Source organism: Ascaphus truei, chromosome 5 (assembly GCF_040206685.1).
Source record: "Ascaphus truei isolate aAscTru1 chromosome 5, aAscTru1.hap1, whole genome shotgun sequence".
In the NCBI taxonomy this organism is placed as follows: domain Eukaryota; kingdom Metazoa; phylum Chordata; class Amphibia; order Anura; family Ascaphidae; genus Ascaphus; species Ascaphus truei.
The window spans coordinates 199,815,797-199,841,592 of NC_134487.1; the positions used below are offsets into that span (position 1 = coordinate 199,815,797).

General features: G+C 40.0%; 1 long non-coding RNA gene across 1 annotated transcript in view; it reads right to left on the minus strand.

Annotated features, from left to right (window-relative positions):
• The window catches only part of LOC142494529 (uncharacterized), a 384,192-nt gene that overhangs the window by 311,563 nt on the left and 46,833 nt on the right, over positions 1–25,796 (minus strand). Inside the window, exon 2 of the long non-coding RNA XR_012801512.1 lies at positions 17,065–17,134. This is a non-coding gene — a long non-coding RNA (uncharacterized LOC142494529). The remainder of the gene's footprint in view (positions 1–17,064; positions 17,135–25,796) is intronic.

Consider the following 25,796-nt stretch of genomic DNA (forward strand, 5'->3'; position numbering starts at 1 on the left):
TTTCATATGTTTCTGTTGTTGTATCTGTAAGGGAACGTCTCTCTGCTCCCCTGGGTCAGCACCCGTGTGTGCTATGGAAATGTCCATGTCCAGCTATAGAGGTCTTGTCCCCTTGCGGTCAGCATACAGTCCTTCTGTGTACATCAAAATATCATCTTTTCCTCGGGTCAGCCCAGTTGTTGGCTAAGGAAAATCTCTGCAGCCTTCTCCTTATGTCAGCCCAAATGTGAGCTAAGGAATCTCCCTCCTGTGTCTCACATGAGGCTTTTTACAGAGCTCTCATTAGTCCAGATGGAGACTAGTTAATTCAGTGGCTGTTAACTCTCTCTCTACTTCATTCTCACAGCTCTGAGGCTGCTTTATTTAAACAGGGATAAGTCCCTGTTACATACATGTATTCTTATTTTGTGTATTGTAAATAAAAGAAATTACGGTTACTGTAACCTGTGTTATTTCATGGAGTTATATATTATACATTATTGTCACAGCTGTGGGATTTCCTTGCCAGCTGGGGAAGCTTTGAAAGATGGATTAGGTTTTAATCCTGTTTGTGTTTCGGGAAAGTAGTGTCACCGCTTGGCGGTATGCATTAGCGCTAACATTTGGTATAATATAGTGGTTATGTCCCCACTTGGCCTATGGGTCAGTGGCTTGGTTATGGGTGTGTTTTATAGTTATGTTACTTGTTGTTGTTTTGCTGGCAAGGAATATTTAATAAATGCAATGGCCATTTCCTTCCAGATCTGTGTCTGTTTTATTCTGGAATAGCTCTGTTTGAATGAAAAGGGTTATTTAGTATTACTGCAGTCAAGAGAAAATGGATCAATTGATCTATTTTAGAATAAAAAAAACACAGATTACTATCAACTTTCAATGAGTTTAAAGTCATCAAGTTGCATTGGAGGTGGTCCTCTTTTCCCGAAACTGAGCTGTGATCCGACAACATCCCGGAAGTGACGTCATGCAATAGTGGAGGAGAGAACACAGGAGATTGAGGAGACGCTGAACACAAACACCAGCCAATTTGGAAATTCCCAATTTAAAAGCATAAGGCCATGATTGTGCCGGCGACGCCGCGTGGCACGGTGCAGCGCGGCTGCAAAACAAAGCAATATAATACAATGAAAGCGCACATACCAATCGTGACGTAAGCACCGTGACGTACTGCAAAGCGTCTGTCTCATGAAGAGATTTGAGATTTTGACAACGGCCGCGTCACGTCATTTGCACGGCCAATCACAGTGCATCTAATGGTCATGTCTCCTCTGCAGTAGTGCTACAAATCTACAAATCGCTTTTGCATGCGCACATGTCTCCCGGTGACATCGCTACGATGACGTCACCGGATCGCTCTACAGTGTCTGGTATAATTTAGGCCTAACGTGTTTTTTATGCTGCATACTGTATGTGAGTGCATACATTAGTCAGTGCATGTGTGTTAGTTTTCGTTAACGCATGTGTGTTTTTATGAGTTTGCGCGTATACGCATTAAGATGTTTTTTGCACATATGCGCTATAGCTTTGTAACGTGATGTCAAGCCTATGCTAATGAGATATGCGATGGCCATTGCTTTTGTGTATACAGGCATACCCCGCTTTAAGGACACTCACTTTAAGTACACTCGCGAGTAAAATACATGTCGCCCAATAGGCAAACAGCAGCTCACGCATGCGCCTGTCAGCACGTCCTGAACAGCAATACCGGCTCCCTACCTGTACCAAATCTGTGCGCAAGCGGGGAGACTATAGAGCCTGTTACAAATGCCATATTTACATCAGGTATGCACGTATATGACGATTGCAGTACAGTACATGCATCAATAAGTGGGGAAAAGGTAGTGCTTCACTTTAAGTACATTTTCGCTTTACATACATGCTCCGGTCCCATTGCGTACGTTAATGCGGGGTATGCCTGTAATTAGTTTTGTTGATATATGTTAACCTATGGGAAAATAACGTTTATTACTTGTTTAAGTAATGTGGCTTTATGATTCTTGTTTTAACGAAGCTTTGTGGATTTGGCCCTTTGTATTGCTCTTTACATTTTTATAACACACCTAGCTTTGCGTTGTAACATGCCAGGGTGTCAGCACTCCCTATTTGAGAATCCCAGCTTTTGTAAATAGTAAAGTTGTGCGAATGTCTTAATTTCACGTTTTATTTCTTGAATTTTGTGACATTTGGTAAAAAAATGTCATGACACACAGACAGATATTCACAGATACTCTGACACAGCCCCGGAGAGCTCAATATTTCCTTGCTTCTCCTCCCTCCTTCCTTTGCTTGTTGGAGTTAGTGGCGCATTTTAGGGGACCAATCGCCCAGGATTTTTCCAAACCTGTTGTAATGCCTGTGAATTTTCAGCAAAAATAAAAAGACGTTTCATCTAATTCGTGAACAAATCATATCATCGCTAGCAAATAGACCAATTAGAGTTTACAACTTAAACAACGGTGACTACAACTTGCAACTAGCTGATAGAGTATTTTAAAACGAAACTGGTTTCTTTTTTTTCTGTTTCTGCGCCCACAGTAGTTGATTTTATGTTACCGGTTTCTTTCCTCCTACAATAAACCTCCATGTAAAAATGCAAAAAAGGAGATTACAAGAATCCCATCACAAAACAACTGAGGTCTTCGAGAACAGGGGTGCAAAAACTGGGGGATTTCTAGTGGGGGCGCGGTGGTTACAGAGGCCCCACGCTCTTCCCCACGGCATTTAAATTAAATGCAAGGGGAGGCGTGAGGCCTCTAACTCCCTTACCTGCTCTCTTCTGGGACTTCGGCGATGCGTCGCAATGGCAACGCACGTCAAATGACGCAGTGGGGTCACGTGATGTCACATGACCCGCGACGTCATTTAAAGCAGAGTCCTTGGAGAGGGGGGGGGCGCGAACGCTGCGGCTGCCGGGCAGGGGGGCACAGCTCAAGAAGTTTGGCCACCCCTGTCCTAGAGCACTTTATTTGTGATGGCTGCACATTACCACTCTACATACAGTTAGCCATGAGCCCTAGGAAATGGGCGGCCAATGATCGGTGTTGCCCACCCCATCCAACTACTGAGCTGTGATTCCCGCCCACCCTCCTGCCTTTTGGTTGGCAACAACAGTGTCCCGTTAGGGCGTAATTATGGGTTGTTAATGTGTTGGGGGATTATATGCGTGGTATATCTCTGTATATTTGCAATGTACTTCCATTTATTTAAAAAATAAAAAAGGAATAGAAATCAAAGTAACAGGTGAAGTACAGGTATACCGCGCATTAACGTACGCAAAGGGTCCAGAGCATGTACGTAAAGCGAACATGTACTTAAAGCGAAGCACTGCCTTTTTTCCCACTTATCGATGCTTCGGTACAGGTAGGGAGCCGGTGTTGCTGTTCAGGACGTGCTGACAGGAGCATGCGAGAGCTGCCGTTTGCCTATTGGGCGTGGGGAATCAGCGCGTCACTACTATGGCGGTCTGTAGGGCAGAATACGTCTGTACTCGCGAAGCTAGCGTACGGACACAGGGGCATGGGGCTATTGAAAATATGTCCTTACTCGCGAGTGTACTTAAAGTGAGTGTCCTTAAACCGTGGTATGCCTGTAAGTAACGTTGGTGTCTTGTTTCATGTTTATTAGTCACAGCTGGCAGCGGTTTTGTGGGTTCCAGACTGAGTCCTTCGCAGATGGTTGGCTAATGCCCTGGTTTGTTTTGGGCAGATGGTGTAAGACCCGTTTGGAATATATTATCATGGTGGTTGAGCCGGTTATCTGGCCAGCAGGGGGGAGGGGGGTTACGAGCCACACGAATGCGTGGGCTCAAGACACTGCCACGCGCAGCTAGCATGGTCCTGTTTATAGGGTTTACACAAGGGTTAAAAATTGGAATTAATAAAAGCTATGGACGTTATACCCCATACACTGTACAGTGTGGTGTATTTTATGTGGTCATGTCTCTTATTGGGGGAAGAAGGGGAGGAAAAGTGGGGTATCCACGACTCATTTAGGTGTAAGCTTCCTAGGAAGCAAAATACATTTAAAAAACTTACAAAATGTAATCAGCTTCCTTTGAAAATTTCAAAGATTGCTTTAAAGCACAAATGTTGTCTCTTGTAGACATTTTATGTATCCTTCATTTTTGGGGGGTCCTATGAAATCAATTCTTATTAGATTTTTATTGTGTTAAACTCTTGTTTGTTTAATCATTGATGGCATCATAATAACTCTACAAACAAATAACAAAAACTGTTCTTACAATTACATATATTTGGTACAGATTGTTAAAAGTCTCCCAGGCAATTTGTTATTATACAAACATTGAAAGTTATGTATAAAAGAAATTACTTAGACCAATCAGGCAGTTTGTTACTATTCAAACATTGAAATACTAATATGTATACCAATCACCTACATTTACAGTAACTCATTTAATTTACCTCTGCCTTTATTTCAGATACTATATGTCCTAGGATTAACTACACCTTTAATTAAATGCTTGAAACAAAACCCTAATGAGTAATGACACGACTGTACATGACTTGAAAAAAAAAACCTGAATAGACAACAGGCCACTTCAAACCAATTAGGATCTTGAGAATTTTAGCCTCACAGCAAGATGCATCTAACTTGTACTATTCATTGTATTCGTGCCAAGGGGAGCAAACAAAAGTGCCTCTCATTGACTGTTAAAAGTACTACTTCTACAAAACAAATGCATAATTACAGACATGCATGGAAATACCAATGAAGACAATGTAGACCATGGTTACCTGGCCACAATGACTATAAGCTCTCTTCCTTAGCTAACGGAGCATTCCAGCAAAGGCCCTTGAGATTGCTCCATCTTTGCTTATGCGTAGAACGCAAGACTATTCTGGAAAAAGATTAATTTTTATATACTCCAAGTATAGAACATTGGGTAATTACATTGTTATAATTAGTTTCTCTGGAGAGAATTAGCTATAGAAGGTGAAATAAAGAAAAATACAATGTAATAGAATATTAAAATCATTCCTGTTATTTTACTGTAATAAATTAAACTTTATCCTTTATTTAACCCAAACCATATAATTATACTCACGTAATTGTTGATTTTTATTTTAAACTTGGCTGATACTGCTTCTTTACTGTACTATTATATGTAATGTATGTTATACAAATAAAACAAATACATTATTAATTGTGAAAAAGAAGACTTTTCTCAAACAAATATGAAGGGTGCCCCTTAACTTCCCTGCCTTAAAGGCTCACACTAAGTTTAATATACCATTTTGGAAGGTTATGCTTTCTTGGGGGGTGAAAGGGACATGCAAACAGAAAGAAACCCGGCTTTGTTCATCCAGGTCTTTTACTGGCTGTGTGATAATTTTAGACCCATCTAAGAAACAGGATTTTAAAAAATGTCCTCACTGTTGCTTAATAAATGGCACTGCTCTCCTTTCACTGACACTCAATATGCAGTTCAAGTTTAACATAGGTCAATATTTTCAAAGCAATAGGAAAGGGAACTTTATGGGTAACTACCCTCAGCAGAGAACTATAATCTATTGTAAATGTGAGCTTTAAAAAAACTACACACACGCCACACACACACTACAAAAGAATCATTTATTAACTGCAAATTAAATCGAAAAGGCCAAGCAATGCTATTGAAAAAAATACCTAACACATTCTGAACAATTCTATAGATTAAAATATAGTAAATTTATATGTATAAGTTACAAATGGTTAATCATCAATAAGACTATTTCTACAAATTTACACAACACACACAATGGCATAAATACTATACACTTAATAAAACTGATAATACATTAAAGTACACTGCACTTGATCACAGTGGATTCATTTCTTTGGGGTGACGAGAATTGGTTTACATTCCATTCACACCTAGCAAATAGTAAAATTGTATTAGAGGAGAAGGTACAATGATCAGTTGTAAAGAGAGTGGATGAAAGATTCTGTAGTTGAGGTAAATAGTAACTTTACAACAACAGAAAGTGTAATTTAAACAAAAGATGCAAAACCTAAAGGTTATTTACGACTTAATAGGCACATCCACCCACCAGCACACACTACACTGCATAAAGATAAATGTAAAATCCACTTTGGAAGTTAAAATCAATGCTGAACACATCCTGTTCAAAAGCCAATTCATTAGGAATTTGATGGCTCTTGAAGTAAAATCTTCAAACATGCTTTTAAGATGACAACACAAAACGTTTTCTCTATAATGGATGTTAGGGGTGAAACCTCTATTAGCACTGAAGTGAACCAAAGTCAGCAAAGTTTAACTGGTCTCATGATCTTGGCAATCAATGCATTTTTTTATTCAGACAAAAAATGTGGTATCTTGAAACTTGGGTGGAATTTATTTTCTCGTCGGTGTACTTGCTTTTCCATTTGCTACCCAATAAATAGACTAAGTGAATCTATGAGCTCCCATTCCAATCCCTCCCGCCAGCTTGCAAAAGTTAACAAAAAAATCTTGGACATTGCTTACTCCTAGTATTTATTTTGCTAAATCCTTACTTTGCTATGCTACCATATGTAGCTGACTTGTAATCGCATGCAAAATGTTGAGTGCATTTCAGAATAGTATTTCTGCAACCTAATATGCATCAAATGTGAATAGATTTTGTAACCCTTGTGCTCTAGCACATTTCATAGATCTGAGAGAAAGATAGCAAAAAAAATACAGCATTTAAAACAAATTATACAAGTCCAGCTGCTCCTGAGGCATACTCCCCCTCTTTAAATAGTACCCTGCTGAGATTGATTCTCACTTGCATCATAATAGATCAAACACAAGCCAGTCCCTTTTAGATAATTTCATCACCCCTGGTGTAAACAGAGAGATTTAACGGTGTAATTTGTACTTGGCTCCATCTCAAAGTAGAAAATGGCAGGGGGAAAAAAATCAATTTGCCCCCACACAGTTTAGTGCAATTGTAAAAACCTATAATTTAGTAGATAGGGTTTTCAGTTGAGCTATCTGAAGCATTACTTACATGTTTGCTTGGCTTTATTTTAAAATAAACAGAGCCATCCTGTTTAATTTTTGTTTTTATTACAAATTACTTATTTTATATAATTAGTCTTATTTCATAAACAAATATGTTACTGAATGCAGCAAGATAAAATAACCTAACAAATCAAAGAATTTATTAAATAAAGATAAAATAGATGAGTTTTCTTTATCCGTCTGTTTTTAAGTGCATATACACTGCATACATTTTATGAATGCCACATCCTGCCTAAAATGATTCTCTGCATGAAAATATTTAATTTGTAGTTGTAGTTGCTTTTTTTGTTTTCGGAATATTTTCACATTCTGGTAACTAAATACAAGTGGGAAAACAAATTAATACGGTTTGGATTTAAGCCAAATACAGAACACTGCAAAACACATTTATGCTTAAAATTCTTCCATCAAGGCTGTATACATGATAAAAAATCATCTTAAATCACACAGTTCGGTTGCCAACATGTCTACGTCTCCGGTTGATCTGTCTATTTGTGTACCTCAGAGTTCTGTTCTGGGACTTCACCTTCTCTCTCACACTATCACTTGGTGACCTCATCTATTCTTTTGGCTTTAGGTATCATCTCTATGCAGATAATTCAGATATATATAAATTCAAAAACGAATAGAGGATACTGTTCTGTGGCTAACGAAATGCTTTTATTTGTGCGAGCTTGACCTTGGAGCTTGCGAGGAAGCTCCCCTCCCCCAACCCACATATAAATAAACACACAACAAAGATCTGGAGGTACAAAGGCCACGGCTTTATTTACACAAATAAACCCTGATAAGTGCCAACCCTGCCAGCGTGCTCTCTCCCCAGGTAATGGCTGATGGCACCCCAACCATGGCCCGCAAGACCCACCAAGCCGGGTGCCCGATGGCCCGGCCGTTAAGCGATACTGGGCCCAGGGAATCATGCACAAATGAGCCCTGCCGACTCGCTACCCCCAGCCGCCACAAGGCTTTAGGGGTTATCTGAACAACAGAGCCCCCACTGGCAAGGTTAACGCACACCTCCCCCCTCCCCCCACAACAGCCGCCGTGACGTAGGCAACACGTCATGGAATGCCCACCTCAAACATGGCAGACATAGATACATAGTAGATGAGGTTGAAAAGACAAGTACGTCCTTCAAGTCCAACCTATGCTAAATTTAGGCAGATACTTTATCCTTTATCCTCACCTACAGTATTTTGATCCAGAGGAAGGTAAACAAAAACCCCAGTCATATAACCTCCAATGATCTCTCATAAGGGGGGAAATTAATTCCTTCCTGACTCCAAGAATTGGCAATCAGATTACTCCCTGGATCAACATCCTTCCCATGTATACTTATTTCTGAAAAGGAAGAAAATACAACATAGTGTACAATATATTATATGATTGTCATTGTATTTCACAAACAAAGGGACAGGTGGGCGGGAACTGCTTTTCAGGGACCAGACTGCCTTCCTTCCCCTGCGCTCCTTTGAATCCCCTTAGCTCCCACCCCCCTCCCCCCCCCCGCGTGACACTGGGGAAGGGGAGGGGAAACAACATGCAATCCAGCCATGCTGGAGGGGAGAGGGGACCAAAAGGTGTGGGGGAGGAAAGAGAGGGGAGCCTAGCCCCTGCGGTTAGGTGCCCCGTCGCCAAGGGGCTCCAGGCTGCTTTTGAGATACACTGATCTCTTCTTCCAGCGGTGTTACAATAGATAAAGCAAGAAAGGGTTTTACTTAAAAAAAGTGCATCCTGGAATGTTATCTGTGACTGAAACCTATCGCTCCCCCTGTGCAGTATGCGATTTATGACTTTATGACCAGAAGAAGAGATCAGTCTATCTCGAAAGCTCGCACAAATAAAAGCATTTTGTTAGCCACAGAACGGTATCGTCTATTCATTTTTGATTATTACGCTTGGCTAACACGGTACAGATAGATATAGATATATACTGTATATATATATATACACACACACATATACACACACACAGGGCTCGACAAATATGCTCACCTGTGGCGAGTTGATATTACCACCTGGCGAGTAGGGCGGGTGGCGGCAGAAGAAGAGGACTGAGGACAACACAAACAGATCAGGACGGCACAGGAGTAAGACACCTGGCAGCAGGAAAAGAGCACTGAGGGCCATGTCAGCAAAGCAGGGCGACACAGGAAGAAGACCGGGGAAGTGAGCCACAGCGGTCTGACCCGAAAGTCTTTACTGACTTCCGGTGTCTGCCGCTGCTACAGTGCAGCTCATCCCTGGCCTTACTCCTGTGCTGCCCTGCTCCGCTCACATGGTTCTCAGGGCTCTTCTCCCGTCGCCAGCTTCCTTGCTCCTGTGTCGCCCTGCTCCGCTCCCGTGGTCCTCAGTCCTCTGCTGCCACCATTCACCTCCGCTGCCCTGCTCCACCAAAGCCAGCTAAGTGAGAGGAAGAGGTGAGGGGTGAGAGGAGGAGGGGGGTGAAAAGAAGAGGAGGGTTGTGAGAGAGTACAGTAAACACTATGCCAAAGATCATGGCATTACTGACCTTGTGAGAGAAAATGGAGATAACTAAATATGCAGCATAGCAAATAATCAACTGAACAAGTTGTTCAAGTCTCTGTTCAAGTTTCATGCTCCTTTATGATTCATATCCTTCATTACAAGGGTTTCCTGAAGGTTTTGAATGTTTACTGCTGCGGCCAAGTTTATTCGAGCATTTGCCCGTTCTTGGCCGCAGCAGTAGCCTGGCGCGTGCCCGAGTGTGACGGGCGCGCGCCGAAGCAGTGGAAGAGCGCCCTCCGATCGGGGCGCTCTCCCTACCGCTGCCGGGTCCGCCGGGTCCCCCGGAACCCCCTGCCGCCGTCCCGCAGATCGCGGGACACCAGGGCTCCCTCGGGGAGCCCTGGACGCGCATGCAGGGGGCGCACGCTCCCGAAGACGCGTGACCGCGCGTCTATGACGCGCGGCACGCCGAGGGGCGGCCACTAGCAAGCCGGGAAATCTCCCGGCTTGCGGTACCGACCACACTGCAATAAAGTGTGTCGGTACTGTAAGTACAGTATAAGAAAGTAATAAAGTTGTTTGCAATTTTTTTTAATCTAAAATGCACCTTTTTGTCTAGGAATTGTAATACCATTCAATAACACGACATGCAAAATAAATGGGTTTCCTTACTAGAAAGCACAGAATGATTGACTTGATACATACGGTATACCCCAATGCAAAGGTGAGGTAATTCTGAGGCAAAATCATTCCCCCAGATGGATCAAAGAAAAAATCCTATTAATTCCAATGGGATTTTTTTCTTTGGTACATATATGGATGGTGACGTTTTTTTGCCACCAAATTAACAACATAAGCCCCATTATGTTTATGTTTCTTTAAAGTTGTATTTTTGAGTGTATTCTTGTGTATATAGGCATTTTGTTTAGAATATAAATTGGAGAAAACAAGAGTGTTCTCTTTAATGAAAAGTAAGACTTATTTGGGGCTATGAATCTCTGGTGTAGAACTTGAGATTAGAAGACTTGTTTTTAGCACATCGTTGCTGGGCGAGCAATAGGTAAAAACACATTTGTGTCACTTGGTAAAGTAATTAAATGGATAGATAGATGTGTCCTTACAAGATGCAAAAGAAATAATAGCTAATCTGGCAGGTCTTGATCTCGAGTAGATTCTCTGTCCCTGATGAAGTTGCTAAGTGACGTCACTAGGCTCGTAGTCACGGGCAAGGTGGACATTATTACACAACAGGCCAGAGAATCTACCCAAGACCGCACCAGAGAACCTGTGCTCACTGCTAGATAAGCTGTTATTTCTTTTACATCTTGTAAGGGCACATCTATCCATTGAATTCTTTTACCATGTGACAGAAATGTATTTTTACTGATTGCCTGCTCAGCATTGATGTTTCTACCATTGAAGGGCATACATTTTTAGATGTAATTATTTACATCCACTTAATATTAAAAACAGATTTCCTTTGTGTTCAGAAGTTTATAGGAGTCCATATTAACAAAATATATGAAGGAAAATTTGACACACTGAGTGCTCATTTACATGTCATCACCCAGGATCCCTGACTGCAGAGAAGGATTTTATGCTAAGAGGTAATGGGGAAAGACAGGGATGCAGAGGTATCTGAGACATGCAAATGTACAGTGGCGGCCGCCTTTAACCTCCTGCGGCCGTTTCCCCGCGATTTTTAAAATCGCGGGCAGATGCGGGCCGTTTTCGGCCGTTTTGGGCGCCGCGGGCGCTGTCTCGTCAATGCGGCTGAAACTCCGTGACAAACGGAGAACATCCCCGCATTTTTACGGGTATGTAGGAGGTTAAAAGGGGCCGCTGCTGTACCCACAAGTGGTATTTTTAATTTACTGTACAAAGTATGTTGGAGGGGTTTTGTCACTTGTGTACTCACCATAACTTGTTTTGTATCTGGTTATACCCACTACCAGCTTCGCATTGGATAGCATAGTATAGCTGACCTTCACACTGAAACCCAAAAGGGTGAAACAGCTCTGTGAGTAGGTTTACTGACTATGTATTTTTTTTAACCAACGCTGTGCTGAAAAATCTGTATAATAAAGGCAGACAAACTTATGGGGGTCCATGTTAATATGGACAAGAAGCAAAAGGTGACACACTGAGTGCTCATTTGCATGTCGTTACCCAGGATCTCTGGCTGCAGTGAAAGCATTGTATACGAAGAGATAATGGGGAGACAGGATGGTAGACCTGTCTGAGACATGTAAATGTCCCCACAATAAGTTTTTTTTTAGTTAAACTATGAATTAGAGACATTTATATAAACGAAATGTGTCATTATAACACTTTTTAATGTGTCATTAACCTTAAGCCTGGTGCTCATTTACCAATTATTTACTGGTGATTGGACAAAGCATGACAAAAGGGCAATTTATTATATTTGATACATTTATAGATACTAAAATGTTGAAAGACACCAATTGAAATATATATATATATATATATATATATATATATATATATATATATATATATGTATATGTATATATATATATATATATATATATATACACAAGAAGTGACCATGTAGTCTTTGATTGTTGGGTAATAAGGATATAAAGTGGGGTCAGGGGACCAGGAGGAGCATATCTGGTAAAACATACCCAGATATATTCTTTGTTAATATTTATTTAATGAGGGTATTGTAAAGACCAGTTGCAAGAAAAACCCAAGTAACTCTGTAATAGTAGTACCGTAGCTGTAATAGTAAGTGCACAGTACAGTATTGAAGTAGTAACTGAAATGTTCTACTGCAATCAAAATCAGCTTGGCTGTAGCTATTGGTTCAATGTAAAAAAAAAAATATTCTATATATAAAGTATTTAATCCAAGTGAAGTGCAACATGAAAATATTCATTATTTGAGTAAATATTGCCAGGCAGATGGAAATAAATAAAGCTGAAATAACGATGAAGCTGGCATATCTGTGATCAAGTAAAAAATATATATAAATTCTTATATATGTGACACAACTTTAGCTTACCTCATGTAACCTAAATGTATTTATCAACACAGTATTCTGCATTCCAGTTTGTCAAGTAAAGAAGTAAAGAAGAAACAGAGTATGGACATCGGCAGCCACCCAGACAGCTGCATGTGTTTGAAGTGCATTGTAAAATAAACAAATAAAGTAACCACTGATAAAAACTGAGAACACTTGGGTCACTTTAACCTAATTTTTGTTAGATGCCCTATATAAACATACAACAACTTTAACAAAAAACAAAACCTTCTTCAAAAGAATATTTACAACCATGAAGAAACTGATAAAGTACTTCCTTAAATGAGATGTAACGGTTGTACAGACCATGCTAACACACTTTTCAGTAAATGCATGAGCTGTTTTTGTTTTTCCCTAGCGCAGGAACCGTAGTCTGAAAAGTATTTGCTGCAAAGCCCACCAAGAATTTTATGCACACATGTCCACAGTTGTCACTTTGTAAATGTCATTCTGAATTCCATTTCTACTTAGGCATTGGAGAAATTATATTTTGTCATGCAAACAATGTTGAACAAAAAAAAGTACAACACTAATAACTACACATATACAGTATAGGCATCTCTCGAGATACCTTCCTGTAAGTTTGTCCATTAAGCGAAATTATCGAAATCTATTTCCCCCTTGACTTCCACTATATAACTGGAGATGCGTTCCTACAGAAAGAAAAAAAAGCCCACACACATAGTAAAATCACACTCAAGAATGCAGTAAAAAATTTTAAGCACATATATATTGAGAAATCGATAAGTGTATGATAATATATGAATAATAATTGTCGAAATGAAGAGCGTAGGGAAACCATTTCAGTATGAAAAGTGCACACAAACTACCTAGAGCAGTATGAACTGTGCTAGGACAAATGACAGACCATGCATTGTGCGATTCCCCCTCCCCCCCCCCCAAAAAAAGTATAGTTTAGAGATTCAACATTTCGTAAATGTCAATTTAACATTCTGTATGTCGAATTTCTTTCCTAATTTGTCAATTCTGTAAATTTTGTATATTGAGTGATGCGTGTATTTTGTTGATCTGATTTGTTTTTGGTACCAGAAGAGCATGGCACAGATCAACAATCACAATTCATACGGCTTACTAAATGCTTCAAATATATTAATAAGTGTTAAACTGTAATGTGCCAAGCACAATCATATTTATTTTAAACTGAAAATGTTTATTAAACTAAGAATATGACAAACAAGGTAAAGTACATCATTTTGTAAAAAACCACCATGTGCTGTTAAGACATAAGCAGTTTAGTGTTAAAACTGATTTGGGCAGAAATGTTATTGAAAATCCTTTTGAAACTTGAAGTACAGTATATTTGTATATACAGTATGTGCCATGCGATCACGGCACCGAAGAATTAATGCTGAGAGTGGTCTCATTCAGAAGAATGGGCCCTTTCCATCTCAAACGCGGCAGTTACTGTCCGAGGAGGTGCATATTTTTACTTGTTTTTTCCCCCCAGGATTCAAGCAGGGGGTCTCCGGATCTAAATTGCGGTCCTTTCAGATCTGGGGAGACTCTGCTTCCAGAGATACTTACCTCCATAGGGGGTGCAAGTATCTCTGTGGAGTTTAAATGTCCAGGTCACGATGACCAATAGGAAGTCACAAGGGATGATGTCATACAGGATATTTAAAAACATCACCATTTTGTTAAGCACAGACGTTCCCTGGCTGCAGATACCAGCACCCCCTATTGAGGTAAGTATCTCCGGAAACATGGGGGTCCCAGAGCTAAAATTAAAGAAATTCAGCTCTGTGGACCCCTAGCTTCAATATATGTACATATATATACAGAACACAGGTTTCATCCCAAGGGCAGTCAGTACAAAGGACGCGCGTCATACCTTAAGGTTGGAGGAAAAAAAGACTTCACCAGCAACAAAGGAAAGGGTTCTTTACAGTAAGGGCAGTGAAAATGTGGAATTAATTACCCATGGAGACTGTGATGGCAGATACAATAGACATCTTAAAAAAATGGTTGGACATCTTTTTAGAACGGAAAACTATACAGGAATATACCAAAAAAAGTAAACATGGGAAGGATGTTGATCCAGAGAGAAATCTGATTGCCATTATTTGGAGTAAAGAAGGAAGTTATTTTTCCCCTTTTGAAACATCATTGGATCAAAATACTGTGAATTGAAATACAGTATAGGATAAGTATCTGTCGTCTAAATTTAGCATAGGTTGAACTTGATGAACTATTTCAACCTCATCTACTATGTAACTATCTGTGTTGGACTATTTATTCATTTATTTATGTATTAATGTTTTACAAAAGTAATATATAAATTATTAAAATGTTACATAGTTACAGCCATAGTATATGAGGTTGAAAAAAGACATATTGCCATCAAATTCATCCTACTGTATGTTCAATGTAGCCGACAGATACTTATACTCTATTTGTATTTACAGTATTTTGATCCAAAGTAAAGGCAAACAAAAAACCCCAGTGAATCATTATTCAATGATGTCTCATAAGGGAAAAAAATTAATTCCTTCCTGACTCCAATAATGGCAATCAGATTTCTCCTTGGATCAACATCCTTCCCATGTTTACTTATTTGGTATATTCGTATATCTTTCCTTTATAATAGGATTTTCAACCGTTTTTTAAAGATATCTATTGTATCTGTCATCACAGTCTCCATGGGTAAAGAATTCCACATTTTAACTGCTCTTACTGTAAATAACCCTTTCCTGCTGGTGAAGTCCTCTTTCATCCAACCTTAAGGGATGATCCTGTGTCATTTGTATTGACCTTGGGATGAATTGTTCTTTTGAAAGCTTATTGTATTGACTCTGAATATATTTGTATATAGTTATCATATCCCCTCTTAGACACCCTCTTTTTTAATCTAAACAAATCTAATTTGTTCTCATCTAAATAAGCTTTTCCACTCTCTATTAATTTGGTGGCTCTTCTCTGCACTTTTTCTAGTTCCATAATGTCTTTTTTTATGGAGTGGTGCCAGAAACTATACTCTATATTCAAGGTGTGGTCTTATTAATGCTTTATATAGTGGCATAATTATGCTTACTTCCCTTCCACACATTCACTGTTTAATGCAAGATAAGATTTTATTTGCCTTTGCAGCTACTGCATGACATTGGCCACTATTGCTTAGCTTGCTGAATTCAAGCACTCCTAAATCCTTCTCCATCAAGGATTTTGCCCCATTTCATTTGTAAGTAGATTGAGCCCCTAAAAAAAGTGGTTGTCCTAGCAGACTCAAGACCCAAATGTATTAAGTGGCATCAAAAACAGCTATATTAGTAAGCTGGATGGTGAACAGTCAAGGAATCGAAATGTGAACAAATACAGAGAAAAGAGAAAGAGATTCACAGTAGACTGGCACTCAAATTTACCTTCAATACATAATAGCATACACAATGTCATACTACAGATATAAAATGTGGATGGAATAGTACACAGAATAAACACTTCTACATGTATGATCAAGATCCCTCAGACGTACCATAGCCGTAAGGGCCAATCTAAGGAGCAGTAAATACAGGGTACCTGCGGTACATTTACTAATTCAATAAGGTTCGCCAACCTGAGGAGGCTCCATAGAACACTCTAATGGAAATTACCTGCCCTATTAGTAACGGCACGTAAGATAATCAGTTTACTCACATATATACATATTAGCATGTTCCCATTATATAGTATGTGAACTGGAATGACAAAATAAATGAGAAATACTCACTGTACCAACTCTTACTCCTGTGTCTTTGTGACCACAAAGATCTAAATATCTGGCTCAGGCTAAGACTCTGAGCCCGACAATATTAGCCTCATTCCCACTATGAGGGGAAAGTAACTCTGGGGGTGATGTAAGAGTCCAATAATCTTGTTTTCCAAATGCATAACCTTACATTTATCTGTATTAAACGTCATCTGTCATTTACCTGCCCAAATTTCTAGTCTATCCAAGTCCTTCTAGAGAAAAACAACATCCTGCTCCATTATATTACCTTACACAATTTAGGGTCCTCAGTAAAGATGGGGACTTTGCTCTCTATGGTTACCTCAAGGACATTAATGAACAAGTTAAAAAGTAAGGGTCCCAGTACCGATCCTTGAAGTACTCTACTTACAACTTGAGCCCTACAGTATGTTACTTTGGGAATGAACAAAGAAAAGTGATATTACTGTAAATGCATTTTTTAAATCCTACAAATCTCTGTTTGAAATCATAAGAAGCAGAATCCCAGTATGTATAAGCACTAACTATATACACCTATCAAATGTCTCCTATTATTTTTCTTACATTATCAACATGACTTGCAAAATACTTTTCAGTCACACTAAAAACACAAAGCACATAATGTCAGTAATAGACGTTTGTATCTCTTTCGGATTTAGTGTTATTCAACACAGTTGGCAAGAGCTATGAACATAATACTAAATTAGGTTTATAGAGTACAGTATGCTTAACAAAAATTAATTTTACCATAAATGTTTAAGATACTGATATAAAAAGAATCCATACTAGATACAAAAATGAAAATTCACATTGACATACCTGGTGGGCAGACACAATCCGTTGGAGCTTCTCTCACAGTTCGCAATTTCGCTATCTTGTCCCCAAGGGTCTAAACCAAACCAAACACAATGTTTAGGTAATTGAAAATAGGACAGTTATATCACTTACAGAACAACATATTGAATAAAAAAAGTGTCAGGCCTGGGATTGGCCTGGGATTGAAAGAAGGCAGTTCAGAGGAATCATCTAATCACACTATCAAAAATTGTATCTAGAAAATGTGAGGGTAGCCTATCCCTACGATTAAAAATGGCCAAAAATTCATAGATTAATGTGTTAATTATCCAGTATGATCATCTTAATGCACTTTGCCTTGGTTAAAAATAGAAGATTAGAATAACTATACCACGTCCACACTACTTCTTTCAATGCAGTATAAATCAGAGTTCCCGTAAAAATCCCAAATTACTTTCAAAAATCCATCCAAGCTATATATGCCTCTGTCCTAAATGCAAATGAACAAATAGAAAATATGTCAGAATGAGCATACAAAACGGAGAAGATAAACGTGCACTGTACAAAATCACATTGGAGATCATGTATCAAACTCCTTAAAATATTTGTATCTTAACCGTTTGGGTGCCCTTTAGATGTAGCTATTACGTCATTGGGTCTGGCAAGCCATGGGTGGCATGACATAATTTTACAGCTCATTATTTTTTAGGGGAAAATGCAATCTATCAGTAAGTGGAATGGAAGAAGGATTCCTCCCCTTCCATTTCATCATCAGTAGTGATCAGTCTGGTGCCGAGGGCAGTCTTCATATGGTTAACCCCTTCAGTGGCCTTATGTCATACGGCGCAAGTCAGGAAAAAATACCATAAAACTTTAATACTCCAAACATAATATTTTGTTAACTATATACATAGCCTCATTAAATGTTGTAATATACAGATTTTAGTTGTCACTGAATGTCGAATAGCTAGTGTTGATTTCTTGTATATTCTGGATGTGCCCCAACACAAGTGAAACTCATTGGCGTGGCATTCGCTGGTAGACACATAGAGGAAATAGTGATATTTGCATATGTGTTGCTTATACAGATTATCACAGTCTAAGTAGATAGATTCAGCCCATAAAATATAATGTTCCTAATTCATATATCTGATATGTATGTATACATGAAAAAAACAGAAAGATGCGAATAAAAAAAGCAGTAGAATTAAGTTATAGCTCAATGACACCAATAAATGAAGTAGTATGAATCTGGATAATGACATAGCAACACTGACAGCTCTAGAGGATTTAAGCAGGTGTAACACATTTAACATTCATAATTCTGTGACATCTCCAAGTACATTTGGATTCCCAATGCCAACTGGAAAAGAGGCATCAAAAAGAGACCGACATGCCTTGGCTGCTCCAATATACCCTCATGGGAATGTCACACAGGTCTTCTAACATAACTCTGCTGAAGAAAGCAGTCTACGCTACGTTTTCTCAGATACATCAATTCAAAAGTATATTTCACACATTTTATGAAATCATGTCCTTACCTCATGAGAAAAGACGGGTTGGTCATTTTTAAATGTTAATTTATGAAGTCATGGCATTTTAGAGAACTTTTTGGTAATAAAAACAAGATTACATCATAAAGAACGTCTTCTCATTGCAAGTTTAAACAGAATATCGCCAATGTATTATTTTATATTGGTCCATAATAATTTTCACAATTTGTGAATAATTTATTTTTGGAATAGACCCAATATAACTTGTTGAATTCTACTTACTTATTATACTAGAGATATATTTTTTTTCTTAAGAAACTCTTATGGTACAATGATATAAAACTAGCGGAGTTACCCAGCTTTGCCCGGGGAGAGTCCAAAGTAGGGAGAGTTCAAAGTAACTCTTGAAGTTCTGGAAACACAACAGCTGCGTGACCCCTAGATACCCAGCCAAACCTGTCTGGACCCTGCTCTTGGCTTCCCTCACCCCCACCCTCCCTATACCAACCACCCTCTCTTTCTTCCTCGCTGTCCTGAGACGCCTGTCTCCTTTGCCGCCTCCGATCCTACATCCACAATTTCCCTAAGCAAGTCAGGTACTGGGTGTTGCACCTGGTAGGCTATATATCTAGCACGTGACATCATATTGGTGGCATCATAATGAGTTGCAGATATCTTGTACAGTTGAACCTTTGTACAGAAACATACCTAAGCCTTATATATGATATACAAAGCTATGGGACAAACATACCAAAACCCTACATATGCTCTTCCTTTTGACCCTATTAAATACCATGCCAAATTTGGTGGCTCTAGGATTAAACATGTGGATTTGTATAGCCGGACAAACAGTGTTAGATTTGCCATTAGGCCAATTAGGCCCAGGCCCAAGGCGGCAGAATTTGGGGGAGGCAGATTTTCCCTGCATCCTGATTTCACAGACACAGTCCTCAGGCTCCGCCTCCCCGAGCCTGGATTGGAGGAGACATTGGAATGGGTGTGGCGTACAAGCAACTGTACAGCGTGGGAACAATGTTGCAATTCTATTTGAGCCATGCTGTGCAGTTGCTTGTAGGAGGAGCAGGCATCAGAGCAGAAGGCATCCCCAGAGCATCCACTAAGGTGAGTGAGTGAAGGGAGGGATGGGGGAAGAGATAGATTCCATTTTTGGGGGAGGAGGTTTCTGTTGTGGGGAGGGATTCTGTTGTTGTCGGGGGGAGACAGATACAATTGTGTGTGTCAGAGAGAGTGTGTGTGTGTGTCCGAGAGTGTGTGTGTCTGTGAGAGTATGTGTGTGTGTGTCTGTGAGAGTGTGTGTGTCTGTGAGAGTGTGTGTGTCTGTGAGAGTGTGAGTGTGTCTCTGAGAGTGTGAGTGTGTCTGTGAGTGTGCGTCTGAGAGATAGTGTGCGCCTGAGAGAGTGTGGGTCAGTGTGAGAGTGTGTCAGTGTAAGAGTGTGTCAGTGTGTGTGCCAGTGTCTGTGTGTGGGAGTGTTTGAAAGTGGGAGAGTGTGTGTGTGTAAGTGGGAGAGTGTGTGTGTGTAAGTGGGAGAGTGTGTGTGTGTGTGTGTGTGTGTGTGTGTGTGTGTGTGTGTGTGTGTGTGTGTGTGTGTGTGTGTGTGTGTGTGTGTGTGTGTGTGTGTGTGCATGTGTAAGTGAGAGGGAGAGTGTGTGTTTGTGGGTGTGTATAAGTGTTGGGGGCAGGGGGAGAGAGACGGGGTGGCAGACAGGGGGCGAGGATTGGTGTTCCGCAGAATTTCAAATTCGAATTCCCTAACCAAAAAAAGGTTGAAAAACAGTGATAGTGTATAACTAATGTTGGAATACTTATGTAGTCTTAAGTATTAAATAGGTGTGAGTGAATACAGATTTGAACACTGAAAACGATCTAGTTATCCTAAATAATTGAATATATGTAGGTTCAGTCCTGCTGCCGGAGTGGAAAAAAAGGCTTTTTTTTTTTTCGCAACCCCTTGTGCAATATGGAAAAGGTATACTCCTTTAAAAAGGTATCCTGGCCCTACTACATCCTTCCACATTGCTATTGGAAATACGATCATTCACCCAGTAGCCCAAGCACGCTGCCTAGGGGTCACACTTGATTCCTCTCTCTCATTCTCCTCTCATATTCAAAACGTTTCTAAAACTTGTCGCTCTTTCTTCCGCAATATCACAAAGATACGCCCTTTCCTCTGTTACTCAACTGCTAAAACTCTGACTCAGGCCCTCATTCTCTCACGTCTCGATTACTGCAACCTCCTGCTGTCCGGCCTTCCTACCTCTCACCTGTCTCCCCTACAATCTATCCTAAACACTGCTGCCAGAATCACTCTACTCTTTCCTAAATCTGTCTCAGCGTCTCCCCTGCTGAAATCCCTCTCCTGGCTTCCGATTAAATCGCGTATCTCACACTCAATTCTACTGCTCACTTTTAAAGCTTTACATTCTTCTGCCCCTCATTACATCTCAGCCCTAATTTCTCGCTATGCACCATCACGACTCTTGCGTTCTTCTCAAGGAAGTCTTCTTACTACCCCCTTTGTATCTAAAGCTCTCTCCCGCCTTAAACCTTTCTCACTTTCTGCCCCACACCTCTGGAATGCCCTTCCCCTCAATACCCGACTAGCCCCCTCGCTATCCACCTTTAAGACCCACCTTAAGACACATCTGCTTAAAGAAGCATATGAGTAGCACTGGATAACATGGACACATGACACAAAGCTTGGCCCCCTGCAGAAGCACTTACTAGTATTCCCTCCTACTGTCTCTGTACGTTCTCCCTACCTACCAATTAGATTGTAAGCTCCTCGGAGCAGGGACTCTTTCCTTAATGTTACTTTTACAGTATGTCTGAAGCACTTATTCCCATGATCTGTTATTTATATTTGTTATTTATATGACATGTATTACTACTGTGAAGCGCTATGTACATTTTATGGCGCTATACAAATAAAGACATACATACATACATACATACATACTCTGGCGCATGGACTGGGCGTCAAATTAAAGTGTGGTACAATTAGCAAAATAATGAACCGAGGTCAAAAAATTTAGGGGCAGCAAAAATGTATGGGCCTAAGGGCTGCAAAATTGCAAATCCGCCACTGCAGTATAGTTATCATTACTCAATAAGATTACCACTTTCCCAAAGAAATGCTCCTCTTACACCTGAAAAATGAAGCTTAATTTCTGTCAAGGTCACAGATTTAAATGTCCACTGGTTTTACCTAACCTGAATTTAAATAATCCAGAGAAAATGCAGGTAACTGGGAAAACAATTTAACAATCTAAGGATTCTTTCCGAGGTAGGTTTTACCTCTAATTTATTCACTATTATAAATAGTATCATTATAAATTCTATGGTACACGTATTTCATGTTATGCTTTCCAGAGTTATTTTAACTTAAATGGCTACCTTAAAATAGTAAATAATATGTGGAAACATTAACATACTGTACTTCACAGCACCTACAAACATAGTAAACTATAATAGAAAGCTATAAGATATTAAAGACACCAATAAATGCAACCCAATCCTTCTAATATATTTAGAGAAGCCATATCCTGTACACAAAGTAACAAAAGTAAAATCGCAAAACCAAACAGGAAGAAAGCTCAACTGGTAGATCAGAGACACTCAACACTTTCTTCTCCCATATTTCCAGGCAGGCATATAAAAGTTTCCAGGACTATTAAAGCCTGGTTGTCAATGCAGAAACAGACATGGCTAGGGTCTCTAACAATTGTTAATTGTTTGACTCTGTCGGATATTCCTGAATTCCATTGCAGTGTTGGAATACCCACTATGTTATTCCTTTAAGAATACATTCCATAGGGATCAGGCTTCCCTGTATCTTTTCTTGTTCATTAGTAAAAATATCTTAGTTTTGGCTTATCCTGTATTTGTTGATTTATTTTCATTTGAGTGCTGGGTACACCCCTTTGTTTTGTTCTGAATTTTAAAGGGAATTAGGGTCCCTTTTTGTTTCTATGGCACCATCAGTACGTAGCTTTTCTCGTTCTTTAGGTTGTGCTGTCTGATCCCTATATTTTGATTACAAAAGAAAAATTAAAAAATCACAAAAACGAATTAAACTGTGACAACTGCCAATCAAGATATTATGTAATGGTGGCTAATGGCCGATCTGCAGTGCCGCCAGGTGTCATTTCCAAGTTAACCTAGATATTATGTTGTACAGTACCACTGTGTGATAGCATGGCAGTTTGGGTATTGGCTTGTTTGGGCCCTCATTAGATGGTCAAAATAAAATAGATGGCTATGTCTAATCTTTGGCAATGATATGATAACGGATCGGTAGTGGTGGTAGTGTGGGGGCATTGTGGATACGCACAACAAGTCACTGGCCAACAGTGCCACTGTGCCAGTGAGTGATAGTGTTAACTGTCAAGTCAGTGAGTATAGTGGACTGGACAAAGTCCAGTTGATGTGGTGGAAGTGACAGCAGCATTTATCCGACCATGGACATTTGCAAGTCAGCTAATAGTCACTCAGCTCACCATTCAAAACAATACTCATCACTGACTACAGTAGGTCAATCCTTGATGAAGTATCTAAGAGTAATTGTAGACAGTAGGCTTAGTAATAGTGCCCAATGTCCTGCAGTAGCTGCAAAGGCAAATAATATCTTATCCTGTATTAAATGGGGAATGAATGGAAGGGATGTAAATTAGAATTATTTCACGGTATAAATCATTAGTAAGACCACAACTTGAAAATTGAGTACGGGTTTGGGTACCACTCCATAAAAAATAAATTATGGAACTAGAAAAAGTGTAGCGAAGAGACACCAAATTAATAAAGGGGATGGAAGATCTGAATTATGAGGAGGGGCTAGCAAAATAGATTTGTTTACATTAGAAAATAGGTGTCCAAGGACGCGCTTATAGTGCCAGCTACAGCGACGGCGTGCAGCATCAAAGCAAGTAGCTGTAATCCGTTGTGTGTGCCTATAGTGGGCGCAACCGCGATGGTCCAACACAGCGACCAAAATCGCTGAAGTCAATACATTTTTATATTTACCGCGACGGCCGCACCACGTGACTTCAATAAGCCAATCACATAGCCTCTACTTGACGTCACCGCCCCTTGCAGCCAGCGACATTGCAAACACTGAATTACAACTTTTGCGACGTGGCGGGTGACATCACCGGTCGTGTCGCCGTCAATGTAGCCTGCACTATAATCTCAGCCTAAGAGGGGAAATGATAACTATATACTGCTGCGGCCGAGTTTATTCAAGCATTTGCCCGTTCTCGGCCGCAGCAGTAACCTGGCGCGCGCCGGAGGGTGCCGGGCACGCGCCGAAGCCTCGGAGGAGAGGCCCGCCGATCGGGGCTTCCCCCTCTCCTTACCGGGTCCGCCGGGTCCCCCGGAACGTCCCGCCGCCGTCGTGACATCCACGCGACACCAGGGCTCCCTCGGGGAGCCCTGGGCACGCGTACAGGCGGCACAGGCACCCGATGATGCGTGACCGCGCATCGGTGATGCGCGGCACGCTGAGGGAGTGCGGCTTGCAAGCCGGGACATTTCCCGGCTTGCGGAATGAGCCGCACTCGGATAAAGTGTGCCGCCTGTGTATACATACAAGGAGCTTTCAAAAGAATTATTCATCCAAGGGCAGTACAATCAACACAGGATCATCTCTTAAGGTTGGAGGAACAAAGGAAAGGGTTATGTAAGGGCAGTTACAATGTGGAATTCATTACCCATGCAGACGATACAATAGATATATATTTTTTAAAGTTGGACATCTTTTTAGAAAGGAAAGGTATACAGGGATATACCAAATAAGTAAACATGGGAAGATGTTGATCTGGGGATTAATCTAATTTCCATAATTTTTTCCTGTTATGAGACATCATTGGGTAATGTTTCACTGGGTATTTTTTTTGCTTTCCCTAGATAAAAATACTGTAAATACAAATACATATCTGTCATCTAAATTTAGCATAGGTTGAAATTGATCGGCATATGTCTTTTTTCAACCTCATCTACTATGTAACTATTTAACTATGTAAATATGTAACTAATATTACGTAAATAATTAACGTCCTTCTGTGGATCTACCCTATAGATTCCATAGTTTACAAGATGGCTATTGCTATTGAAGGGCAGTATTTGCTGCTTCTCTATAAATTCAAGATTCATATGGTGAGTTTGGAGCAAGTGAGAACATGCTACCCATGCCTCTGGAGACTAGAAAAGCTTTAAAAACATAAACTAGTATCATTTGTTGGTTCTTAATTAAATATTACAATGAAAAGTAAGATCCCACAGAAATACATTTTTTATTTATATCTATTTATTTATAAAAATGTTTTACCAGGAAGTAATACAGTGAGAGTTACCTCTCGTTTTCAAGTATGTCCTGGGCAGAGAGTTAAAAAATACATGGTTACATTAAAAGAACAGGATTAAAAGAGACATGCAATCACTGACCCTAGGAATTAGTGTGACTTATTTCAGAGACTGAGACTTAACAGGACCTGAAACCTTGGGCTTGGGTTGGTCTATATTCAAGGAGTAGGAGTTTTCTACTGAGTGTTACTGACAAGTGAGTAATGATAAGAAAATGACATTTCTACATATGAATTAACGGTATCTTCTGCTTGCCACTGTTTGAAATGAAAATGGGTTTCTTACATTTGCTGCTGATCATGACCTGGTATTTTTTTTAATGCTTGTAAAAGTAGAGAAGATGCTTTAAAAGAGCAATCCCGTCTACATTTTTGTTTTAATATTACGTGAACCGGAGGTCCCCTGGAGCTCATTTGTTGCACTCAGCCTCTGTGGCCAGGGTTGGGTTTGCTACGATGTTAAATAGAAAAGTCACAATGTTAGGAGATGATGTTGTGGCTTTCTTTTGGCGACCCTGGTGGCAATGTTTGTAGTCTGCCACCATATTTGTACTTTTTAAGCATAGAATTAGCACAAAAATGGCAGGGCACCTTAGTTCAGCTTCATGGGAGCCTTTCAGCTCATGTGACACTAGAACCACATTTAAAACAAAATACCAGGCAGGATTTCTGCTTTAAACTGGCGATTTTATACACCCTACTATAGTATGTTCAACATTATATACTCCTCTTATTGACACTTATTATCAATCACTGGCTGAAAAACATTGGACGGATTCTGGGCATTGAACGGATTCTGGGCAATTCCATCCGCGGTTTCTGCAGAAACCGCGTGGACGGAATCAGACAGTGGATTCCAAGGAATCTTCATGGACTTTGGAGTGT